The sequence below is a fragment of the Salmo salar genome, chromosome ssa19, assembly GCF_905237065.1.
Source record: "Salmo salar chromosome ssa19, Ssal_v3.1, whole genome shotgun sequence".
In the NCBI taxonomy this organism is placed as follows: domain Eukaryota; kingdom Metazoa; phylum Chordata; class Actinopteri; order Salmoniformes; family Salmonidae; genus Salmo; species Salmo salar.
This window is the reverse complement of record NC_059460.1, coordinates 52,020,397-52,031,326: the sequence shown is the minus strand read 5'-3', so window position 1 is coordinate 52,031,326 and position 10,930 is coordinate 52,020,397. Positions and strand designations below refer to the sequence as shown.

The 10,930-nt window shown below is 43.2% G+C and overlaps 1 long non-coding RNA gene across 1 annotated transcript in view; it reads left to right on the top strand.

Annotated features, from left to right (window-relative positions):
- The first annotated feature begins 5,337 nt into the window (after positions 1-5,337).
- Positions 5,338-10,930, top strand: part of LOC106579009 (uncharacterized) — an 83,269-nt gene continuing 77,676 nt past the window's right edge. The window contains exon 1 of the long non-coding RNA XR_001322564.2: positions 5,338-6,598. This is a non-coding gene — a long non-coding RNA (uncharacterized lncRNA). The remainder of the gene's footprint in view (positions 6,599-10,930) is intronic.

The window sequence follows — 10,930 nt, the reverse complement described above, 5'->3', positions numbered from 1 at the left end:
TGCAGTAATGTCTAAAAACATGTTTTCACTTTGTTATTATGGGGTATTGTGTATAGATGGGTGAGAAAAAATATTTTATCAATTTTGAATTCAGGCTGTAATACAACAAAATGTGGAATAAGTTAAGAGGCATGAATATTTTCTGAAGGCACAAACTAATGTACAGTTTTCATACAGTTACAATGGAGTGCACACTGCACTTCCCTGTTGGCAGGACGTATGTGTGTTTGGCCAGTGCTATGAACACTAGACATGAGACCGTGTAGAGATGGTAAAGTACAGAAAGGGTCAACTCTACAAGTCTAGGTACTGGGCCTCTCTCTCTCTGTCATCTGTTCTTCTCTCTCTCTCTCTCTCTCTGTCTCTCTGTCTCTCTGTCTCTCTCTCTCTGTGTCTTGTAATTTCAGTCCTTAGCTCTCATTGGAGAGAATCCGTGTTGAGAAGTGAGACCTACTCTGATGGAGACCTGGTCTCGAGTTGAGCCATAGTTCACTCTCTCTTGACTCCGCTCTCTACCCGCTCATTTTACAGCGACAACATTTTTATTTCCCTCACGAGTCTATGGAATGGCGACGTTTCTGAGGTCAAACACAAGCGAAGGGGCTCTCAGAACTGAATAAATGTGCAATGTATACACGTTGTCCACTCAGGTTCAGAGAGCTACACAATGACACTAGCAGTATCCTGAACCATGACCTATCCTCATGTAACAATACTCAACTCTGTGTAAGCCTGGGACCTGGCAGCTAGTCGACTGGCACACACAGAGAGATGTGTGCGGGTTCGTTCCCTCTTTCTCCTATTTGTTTTTCTTTTGAGCTGTGAAACTGATAAGTGTGATGGGGAGAGGCGAGACGTGGTTTAGCTGCTTATTGAGTCGGAATGCCAGTTCAGGAAACACACCTTGTTGCCACGGCGAAGGACAAAGAACCCCTTTCACAGCCGCCCTGTGCCAGCATCGCCCGCGGCGAACATGTCCACCTCGCTGTGGGCAGAGATTGGTATAGGCAGAACATCTCCCCTGACTTTATTGGGCACCAGAGAGAGGTAAGCCACAGGCATGGATCGCACACACGGGTACAAATCTCTCTCTCTCTCTCTCTCTCTCTCTCTCTCTCTCTCTCTCTCTCTCATATATTTATTTATTTATATATATATATGCACACATGATCTGAGAGAAGGGACCCTTTCTTTGCTTTGTGTTTCGAATGGCAACCTTGTCTGGTTCATAGTCCTGTACGAGGAAAACAGTGGACAGCATTGACCACAGGCAGTCTGCTAACAATCTGGTCCGGAGAGCGGTCAAAGAATGTCAGAAATAGCCACTCCAAAGGCAAAGAACAGTAGAGCACTGTTACAGTAGGAGAGTGCTGAGTAAAGTATGATGTAAGGATTGTAGGGTAGGTGCTAAAAGTGGGGTAAGGGAGCATGAGAGATATAGCTAATGTGTGGGAAGATAGTGAGTGGATGAGTACAGATTATCTCAAATAAGGTATGTCTCAATCAGAAAGAGGGTGTCGAGAACGGAATGATAGTTAAGCTCTGAAGATGGTCTCGTGGAAGGCTACAGCGTCAACCAATGACAGTAGACTTTATTGACAGGCGCTTACTCATGCCCTGGGAGAATGTGTGCGGGCGTGAGGAGTCAAACAGCGAGACAGGGGAGGAGGCACTCCAGGGATTGCGTGCGGACATGAAATGCTTACCTGTAGCTGAAAGAAAGGGGGAGATGTAAAAGAAGAAGAAAAATATGTCTGTAGTTAACAAGAGTGGGCGGAGACCCAAAGCTCAAAGCAGGAGCTTCGCACGCAATTTAACAATACTACCTTTATGAAGGCAGCATCGCAACGGCTGACTCGCTCTCTTTCTCTCTCATGCTCAGACAAAGGGGAGATTTCAGTGATAGATCCTAATACCTTAGTCATGACATTGCCTAATACAGACGGCAACATGTCTGTTCTACGATATATATATTCCCAAATAAATGTATTCTCAAATGTGTTGCGTTCTCTGCTACGCTGTGTGCACTGAACTAACGTGTGATTGTTGCTGATACTCTGATGGTGAGATGAAGGGAATTCAGTAGTCTATAACGCACGCCACTGTGCTACTCAAATCAAACAGCGGTATGTAGCCTACTGTAGCTGCTGGCATTAAGCAACAGCACACCCATCATCAATACTTTTAATAAAAAATAAAACAATCGTCACTTTTATAACTGAAAATGTACAATTATTTGTCTATAACTAACAGTGTAATACGACTGAGATTCATTCTCTAGCTTTCAAGCAGAGGTCCAAACTTGCAGTAAGGTAGCTCAATGTACGGTAGTTTGGTTGTGTAAGAAATGGAAGAAATAAATCAATGCTAAATCAAAACTGTCAAACCTATAGCGGAGTGCTTTCGATACACCCACAAGCCCAACTACGTTCCTTTCTACACAGCCACTCCTTTCCACCGTGGTGTAAAGTACTTAAGTAAAAATACTTTAAAGTACCTCTTAAGTAGGTTTTTGGAGTATCTGTACCTTTACTTCACTACATTCCTAAAGAAAATAATGAATAAATAAACATTTTCCCTGACACCCAAAAGTACTCATTACATTTTCAATGCTTAGCAGGACTGGAAAAGGGTCCAATTCAGACATATCAAGAGAACACGTGATCATCCCACTAAACACAAATGCATATTTTGTTAATGATATCTGAGTGTTGGAGTGTGCCCCTGGTTATGTCATTTTTTAAACAAGAAATTGGTACTGTCTGCTTTTCTTAATATAAGGAATTTGAAATTATTTATACTTTTACTTTTGAAACTTAAGTATATTTTAGCAGTTACGTTTACTTTTGATACTTAAGTATATTTAGAGCCAAATACTTTGACTTTTACTCAAGAAGTATTTTACTGAGTGACTTTCACTTTTACTTGAGTAACTTTCTATTAAGGTATCTATACTTTTACACAAGTATGACAATTGGGTACTTTTTCCACCACTGCCTTTCCACACGTCCACTACTTTCCACACGCCCACTCGCCCATACTCCAGTCGCCATATTGGGATGCATCTACCAACTTCTCCAATAGAGATCTTAGTGGCAATGGTGTCTTAAAAGGCCAATAACATACTTTGTAATAGAAACCAAAAAAAATCAACAATTTTTGTGAATAATAATTGTTTAAAATAAAGTAAGGGATAACCAACGAGGGGCTCTGTGTTTTATGGAAAAGAATGAACGACCTGGAAGTTGTGGAACTGACCTCCCCCCTTAACACATTCACATCTAGAAAGGTGTCCTAGCTTGCCATTATGAAAATCAAATTCAACAATGCCAATAATGTTTTCAATTCGACTTTTGCTTTCAAATGCATCTCAAACATAGAACATGTAAGAATGAACTATAGCCATAGAATTCTAACATTCAAATATACTGTGTGTTTATAGGTAAATAATTCACACTCTAGAATGCCCTTCAAGCCAATCAGAAACAAGTATTCAACAATGCCATGGTATAATAACAACAGTCAAGATGTTGTGTCCAATGGGGTAAATGCAGATGGACAAACCCCATGCTTCAGCCTATGTACATTTTATAGCCTCTGCTGCATCAGTTGGACTACAGGGGATAATGCTTAAGAACTCATTACCACAAACACTCGCCATCTTTTCTGTGTGTGTGTGAGCATCCGTGCGTGCGTTTGGCAGTCTCTCTCTCTCACACACACATTAGTGAAAGACACAGACCCAGAAAGAGACATTTGACATTTTAGTCATTTAGCAGACGCTCTTATCCAGAGCGACTTACAGTAGTGAATGCATACATTTCATACATTTTTTTTTGTACTGGCCCCCCGTGGGAATCGAACCCACAACCCTGGCGTTGCACACACCATGCTCTACCAACTGAACTGTCTCTGATAGACATAAAGATTGTGAATGAAAGACAGAAGAAAGATAACTACAGCTTCCCTAGGTAGAGCTCAATGTATCCCTCAAGTCTCTGTATAAAACTGTTTCACTTTATCTCTCGCTCTCTGATAGTGTATGCCCTGAGTGCCCCCAGTCATGCCCGCAGCCAGCCAGGCTGAAGAGCTGTAGTGTGCTGAGAGGAAAGAGAAGCAGAGGGCAGCTTCTCTTGTGTTGCCCCCAATGCTGGCGTCCCTCACAGTCAGGCTACATAAGGAAACATTTGTTCTTCAGCCTCTGAATGAGCCCTTGTGTCAGTGGAGAAAAACAGACAGGACAGAGAGAAAGAGGGAGACCAGAGAGAACAGAGAGATAGAAAGTTGTGTCCCAAAACCCTAAAACACGTGATCATGAAGACTTAAGATCTCTCAGAAATCCCTCTAGTAGTGTGTCCTTCTGATACACATTTGTTGACTAATTTATGTCATGTTCCCATAGTGACTATTTGTGAATAGGAATCATTTGAAGTCGCTGTTTTTAATGTTTATAAGGTTTCCTTTCTCATTTCTCTCTGACATGTTGTTAAATATAGATAACCACACAAATAGCTGGAACCACCATAACACACAAATATAAAAACATCACTTTCGCTTTCCCTGCTTAACCCTCAGCAGCAGCCTGTGCAGTTGTGGCGGGAGGGGGAGGCTGAGGAACGCCAAAGGAATGTTGCTGTATTACTGGAGAGGCGGACTGACTGACTGATCACACACTGAACAATGTCTTTATGTTCCCCGGCCCGACCTGTAGTCACGCAACGCGGTGTGAGCACACTTTCCGTAACCGCTCAGCCCTGCTCACAGAAGAGCGTGATCAAGTACCTGCATCTCTACAGGATCGCGTGCAGTTCAGGTGCTTGGGCGCACTGGAGCGAATCCAGGTGTGAGTGTAGGAGGGAAAACGCGGTGTGGACATAAACATTTTAGTGGAACCGAAACATCTGGCAGTTTGACTCCCAAGCTTATTGCTGCGTCTTGGAAATATACATCAACTCAGGGAACCAACCCGAATAAAGGAACAACTGGAAATTATAACTGCTTATATAACGCAGTTTAAAGTTGCATATGTGTGTATTGCAAGAAAATATATAAAGAGACAATAGGCTGTATAAAACAACTATAATCTATCATGAATGCATTTAAATATTGTAGCATATGCATACAAATGGGTGATTGTAGCCCAACTGAGATGCAGGGATTGTGAATGAATTATTTCCGACATGATTGTGACAGTTGGCTTCCCGTTGATTGACCCTTTTATGTACAATTCCCACACTCATCCAGTCCATTCTATGGAAAGGGCCGCTCCTCTCCTTAGCCAAGCCGAGCTTTTGCGTGCTAGTAACTTAAAATACTCCAAAAATAACAGCATGCCTGCAGGCAGGGATACTTCAAGGTGATGTAAGACAGGGAGCAGAGCTTTCAGTCAGAGAAGGACCTATTGGATGTTGCGTTAGTGTTACTGCTAAATTCTGATAATCTGATTGAAGCGAGACCAGGAATACACAGAAAAAGCCTACTTGCATCACCAGGACAAATGTGCTCATTTTGAATAGAATTCTTTACTCACCTTGGGGGACACTTGGAGTAACACATTTCTGTGGGTGGGGACATATCCCATCTGCCACTGCCCGAATTCTTTGGGTTAGCAGCTCTCCACATGGCTCAGTTAAAGGCGCTACATTGTCAATCTGACGTATGTATTGGCCATGCAGCATTTATGGTGATATGGCCTCGGCAGAAGTCAGACCATTCATACTTCTTGCGGTTCGCTGAGCAGCACAGGGCTGATGTCAAGGAAGTGAGTTTGTGTTTATACTGGACCTCCAGCCCTCACCAATCACCACCAAATAATTTCAATGCGGAGCTATATGGAGCCCTCCACATTGTTACATTTGAGAGGCGCAAGGTGATGCGGTACGGAGCTCAATTTAGCCTCTGCGTCCCTCTGGAGACTCCGCGATTGCATCACAATATCCATACGGCGCCCCCGACTAAATTTTCGGATCAAGCATAAATTGGCTCTCATGTACTGGCTTTTACCGCGTGAGAAGCGACTCTCTGGAACTGTAGAGATGCATGAGAAACCTCACTCTCCAAACCGCAGGAGCATGCTACAGTCGAACAAGGCATCGCAACGAACTGACTGGACTTTTAATCCACACCAACGGATTTATACTTTTTAAATAGATTTTTATTAATTAAGCAGGTTTCGTCGTCATCTGCTCTGTGGTTCGTTGACTATTGGATCTCATCGGATAGCATATCCCTTAACCCACGGCCAGATGTGCGTGCTGTGCGTTATGGATAACTTTGTATCGAGTTATGTTCAGCTGTGGATCGATTTACGCATGCTTCAGGTTCAACATTTAGATTTTGACATCCGATTTTGGATCTCTTTTTACGCATCATGCTTATGGATATTCATATCCCGCGGACCCATTGGCGACAGTTGCCCAGGTGTTGGGTTATAACTATAGAACGCATCAGCATCAATGACACAGGTGAATGTCAACAATCGCATTTTTTACAACTTGCCACATAACGGCCCTTTGTAAGAAGAAACTCGATTTTGGATTGTAAAATGCCACCCCGGGATAAGACGTAGCAAGAACATAATTTTGCAGTGGTCTTACAGGTAAATCACTTTCCTATTTGTGACAAAGCTGTGAGCCCGTTATTGATTATGTTGTTTATACTGTTTATTTAGTTATTTATTCATTCCGAGGACGTGTTGGTTGTAGATCACGTGACTGTGGCAACAAAGAATACAGGGTTATTATTAAGCGCGGTAATTTGTCTGTACCGCAATGTATCGTTATAGACAATGTAAAGATGTCCTACGTTGATTCTGAAATGTTATGCCTTATAATTGTAAACCTTTGTGCAAGACATTTAAGAGTACTCCTGTCGCTTGTGTTTGGCGAGGGTTCTGGCGCTGCATGGCTTTGTCAGCTATCAAGTGTCAAACAGATTTATTGGAGATGAGCAATTTTATCCAGTGTTGGGGACGCACAACCTGGGAATTATCCCCGTGGGAGGATAGCTTGTATGGTTTCATTTCATGACCTTCTGACAAATGTTCACACTATTATTGACGTGTACATTCATGGGAATTCAGATGTTATTACCTTGATGTGTTAATTTTGATTTATTGCCATGTTTAAAACATTTAATTGTTTATTGGTTGATCAGTCATGTTTCCTGTCAGGTGGTTTCCTACAAGGCTATAAGAAGCTGTCATTTGACAGGGAGGAGAGAGGGTTATGCAGGCCAGAGCCAAAAGCCTCGAAAGAGAATTCTTTGAGCCTTGTATATACAGTGCCTTCTGGAAGTATTCAGACCCCTTGACTTTTTCCACATTTTGTTACATTACATACTTATTCTAAATTTTATTAAATACATTGTTTTCCTCATCAAGCTACACACAATACCCCATAATGACAAAGCAAAAACATAATTACCTTATTTACATAAGTATTCAGACCCTTTGCTATGAGACTCAAAATTGAGCTCAGATGCATCCTGTTTCCACTGATCATCCTTGAGATGTTTCTACAACTTGATTTCAGTCCATCTGTGGTAAATTCAATTGATTGGACATGATTTGGAAAGGCACACACCTATCTATATAAAAAAAAAAACCTTTATTTAACTAGGTAGGCCAGTTGAGAACAAGTTCTCATTTACAACTGCAACCTGGCCGAGATAAAGCAAAGCAGTGCGACACAAACAACAACACAGAGTTACACATGGAATAAACAAACGTACAGTCAATAACACAATAGGAAAAATACATCTATATACAGTGTGTGCAAATGAGGTAAGATTAGGGAGGTAAAGGCAATAAATAGCAATAAATGGGGCGGCAGGTAGCCTAGTGGTTAGAGCATTGGACTAGTAACCGGAAGGTTGCAAGATCGAATCCCCGAGCTGTTGTTCTGCCCCTGAACAAGGCAGTTAACTCACTGTTCCTAGGCTGTCCTTGAAAATAAGAATTTGTCCTTAACTGACTTGCCTAGTTAAATAAAGGTCAAATAAAAAATAGGCCGTAGTGGCGAAGTAATTACAATTTAGCAATTAAACACTGGAGTGATAGATGTGCAGAAGATGAATGTGCAAGTAGAAATACTGGGGTGCAAAGGAGCAAAAAATAAATAACAATATGGGGATGAGGTAGTTGGATGGGCTATTTACAGATGGGCTATTTACAGATGGGCTATGTACAGATGCAGTGATCTGTGAGCTGCTCTGACAGCTGATGCTTAAAGTTAGTGAGGGAGATATGAGTCTCCAGCTTCAGTGATTTTTGCAATTCGTTCCAGTCATTGGCAGCAGAGAACTGGAAGGAAAGGCGGCAAAAGAAGGAATAGGCTTTGGGGGTGACCAGTGAAATATACCTGCTGGAGCGCGTGCTATGGGTTGGTGCTGCTATGGTCATTAGTGAGCTGAGATAAGGTGGAGCTCTACCTAGCAAAGACTTATTGATGACCTGGAGCCAGTGGGTTTGGCGACAAATATAAAGCGAGGGCCAGCCAACGAGAACATACAGGTCGCAGTGGTGGGTAGTATATTGGGCTTTGGTGACAAAACGGATGGCACTGTGATAGACTGCATCCAATTTGTTGAGTAGAGTGTTGGAGGCTATTTTGTAAATGACATCGCCGAAGTCAATGATCGGTAGGATAGTCAGTTTTACGAGGGTATGTTTGGCAGCATGAGTGAAGGATGCTTTGTTGCCAAATAGGAAGCTGATTCTAGATTTGATTTTGGATTGGAGATGCTAAATGTGAGTCTGGAAGGAGAGTTTACAGTCTAACCAGACACCTAGGTATTTGTAATTGTCCACATATTCTAAGTCAGAACCGTCCAGAGTAGTGATGCTGGACGGGCAGGCAGGTGCGGGCAGTGATCGGTTGAAGAGCATGCATTTAGTTTTACTTGCAATTAAGAGCAGTTGGAGGCCACGGAAGGAGAATTGTATGGCATTGAAGCTCGTCTGGAGGTTAGTTAACACAGTGTCCAAAGAGGGGCCAGAAGTATACAGAATGGTGTCATCTGCGTAGAGGTGGATCAGAGAATCACCAGCAGCAAGAGCAACATCATTGATGTATACAGAGAAGAGAATCGGCCCGAGAATTGAACCCTGTGGCACCCCCATAGAGACTGCCAGAGGTCCGGACAACAGGCCCTCCGATTTGACACACTGAACTCTGTCTGAGAAGTAGTTGGTGAACCAGGCGAGGCAGTCATTTGAGAAACCAAGGCTGTTGAGTCTGCCGATAAGAATGTGGTGATTGACAGAGTCGAAAGCCTTGGTCAGGTCGATGAATACGGCCGCACAGTATTGTCTTTTATCGATGGTGGTTATGATAACGTTTAGGACCTTGAGCCTGTGCTGAGGTGCACCCATGACCAGCTCTGAAACCAGATTGCATAGCGGAGACGGTACGGTGGGATTCGAAATGGTCGGTGATCTGTTTGTTAACTTGGCTTTCTAAGACCTTTGAAAGGCAGGGTAGAATAGATATAGGTCTGTAACAATTTGGGTCTAGAGTGTCTCCCCCTTAGAAGAGGGTGATGACCGCTGCAGCTTTCCAATCTTTGGGGATCTCTGACGATACGAAAGAGAGGTTGAACAGGCTAGTAATCGGGGTTGCAACAATTACGGTAGATCATTTTAGAAAGAGAGGGTCCAGGTTTTCTAGCCCAGCTGATTTGTAGGGGTCCAGATTTTGCAACTCTTTCAGAACATCAGCTATCTGGATTTTGGTGAAGGAGAAATGGGGGAGCTTTGGGCAAGTTGCTGTGGTGGGGTGCAGGGCTGTTGACCGGGGTAGGGGTAGCCAGGTGGAAAGCATAGCCAGCCGTTGAGAAATACTTATTGAAATTCTCAATTATCGTGGATTTATTGGTGGTGACAGTGTTTCCTAGCCTCAGTGCAGTGAGCAGCTGGGAGGAGGTGCTCTTATTCTCCATGGACTTTACAGTGTCCCATAACGTTTTGGAGTTTGTGCTACAGGATGCAAATTTCTGTTTGAAAAAGCTAGCCTTAGCTTTCCTAACTGCCTGTGTATATTGGTTCCTAACTTCCCTGAAAAGTTGCATATTGCGGGGGCTATTCGATGCTAATGCCGTACGCCACATGATGTTTTTATGCTGGTCAAAGGCAGTCAGGTCTGGAGTGAACCAAGGGCTATATCTGTTCCTGGTTCTAAATGTTTTGAATGGGGCATGCTTATTTAAGATGGCGAGGAAAGCACTTTTAAAGAATGACCAGGCATCCTCTACTGACGGAATGAGGTCAATATCCTTCCAGGATACCCGGGCCAGGTCGATTAGAAAGGCCTGCTCGCTGAAGTGTTTTAGGGAGCATTTGACAGTGATGAGGAGTGGTTGTTTGACCGCAGACCCATTACGGACACAGGCAATGAGGCACTGATCGCTGAGATCCTGGTTGAAGACAGCAGAGGTGTATTTATTGGGCAGGTTGGTCAGGATGATATCTATGAGGGTGCCCGTGTTTACAGATTTGGGGTTGTACCTGGTAGGTTCATTGATCATTTGTGTGAGATTGAGGGTATCTGGCTTAGATTGAAGGACGGCCGGGGTGTTAAGCATGTCCCAGTTTAGGTCACCTAACAGTACGATCTCTGAAGATAGATGGGGGCAATCAATTCACATATTGTGTCCTGGGCACAGCTGGGGGCAGAAGGTGGTCCATAACAAGCGGTAACGGTGAGAGACTTGTTTCTGGAAAGGTGTATTTTTAGAAGTAGAAACTCAAATTGTTTGGGCACAGACCTGGATAGTATGACAGAACTATGCAGGCTGTCTCTGCAGTTGATTGCAACTCCGCCGCCTTTGGCAGTTCTATCTTGTCGGAAAGTGTTATAGTTAAGGATGGAAATTTCAGGATTTTTGGAGGCCTTCCTAAGCCAGGATTCAGACACGGCTAGGACATCCGGGT